General features: G+C 47.2%; 1 protein-coding gene and 1 long non-coding RNA gene across 3 annotated transcripts in view; one reads left to right on the top strand and one right to left on the bottom strand.

Annotated features, from left to right (window-relative positions):
* The window catches only part of LOC116687366 (uncharacterized), a 138,087-nt gene that overhangs the window by 48,118 nt on the left and 88,883 nt on the right, over nt 1-1,086 (bottom strand). The gene's annotated exons all lie outside the window — the stretch shown is intronic.
* LOC116687361 (plexin-A2) overlaps nt 1-1,086 on the top strand; it is an 86,798-nt gene that overhangs the window by 32,786 nt on the left and 52,926 nt on the right. The gene's annotated exons all lie outside the window — the stretch shown is intronic.

Genomic DNA, 1,086 nt, shown 5'->3' with positions numbered 1-1,086 from the left:
ACACACACACACACACGTCCCATAAAAAACCATTAGGGGCTTTTTTCTGTGTGGCTGTATCCCCCCCCTCTCGTCTGCCCCTCACTTGGCCCGGCATCACAGAGGCAAGCAGTTGTTGTTGTTGGACGTTATTCTCTGCACTCATTGGAGATAAGAGTGAACAGTGGTAATCACTTTCAACTCCCATCAAGTGATTATTTTGGCGCAGCTGCATGGCACTGTGAAATGGGATTAGGTGTCAGTGCAGCCAAAAAAACAAAAAACGAAAGCGCCCCTATCACCGCTCCCAGTTGTCTTCTGACTGCTGGAATGTGTTGAGCCAGAGTCACAGGACAGATAGGCTAAGTGCATTTTGTGTCAGTTATTTCTGAGTAACTCCAAAACTATTTTCTGTAAGCTTGAAAAACAGTCCAAAAAATTGATAAAAGCGTTATGTTGACAAAACAAGGGATGTCATCTGAAGAGCGAGACAGAATAGAGACACTATTGTGTGGGATACTGTCTTCTAAAACAAATCAAGGCAGCTCTGCCTTCTGTGTGATAGACTGGAAGAGACAGAACATCACTTATTGATGAGCTCTGGTCGTTCAAGGAGACACACGCTTCCTTCAAGGAGGGCTTCACGGCTACTCTCTTCACTCCGCCTCCGGTGACACATAATAGCCGAGCAGAAACTAAAACGCAGCTCGGCCAGGCCTTTTCTTTCAATATTAGAACAGCTTTGGCTTTGTAGCCCTCAGGAGCTCGGAGCAAAGTAAAGCCTTCCTCTTTCCGTCTCCCTCTCCATCTTTGCTCAGCTTTCCCTTCAGTCTCAGCTCGGGTGCGGAATCCCCCAGGGAGAGGGCTTCACTCACAGATTTCCCACATTTTCTAGTAGATCCCAGAGATGAGAGATTTTCGGATTCCTGGGAGCCAAACAATACAGGAATGATGTGAAATGAGGAGCGAGGCACAGACAGATTTGGCTGAGATCAGCCGACCCTTGTGGAATAACAATGAGCCTCTCTGTCTCCTGCCGAGTGAAACACGCAGGGTTAGCATGATGATGAAGAGTGAGGAGAAAAAAGAGGGAATCGGTGTGTGTGT

The sequence above is a fragment of the Etheostoma spectabile genome, chromosome 4 (assembly GCF_008692095.1).
Source record: "Etheostoma spectabile isolate EspeVRDwgs_2016 chromosome 4, UIUC_Espe_1.0, whole genome shotgun sequence".
NCBI classification, from domain to species: Eukaryota; Metazoa; Chordata; class Actinopteri; order Perciformes; family Percidae; genus Etheostoma; species Etheostoma spectabile.
Note: the sequence above shows the minus strand (reverse complement) of the source record. Positions and strands in the feature narration are given on the sequence as shown.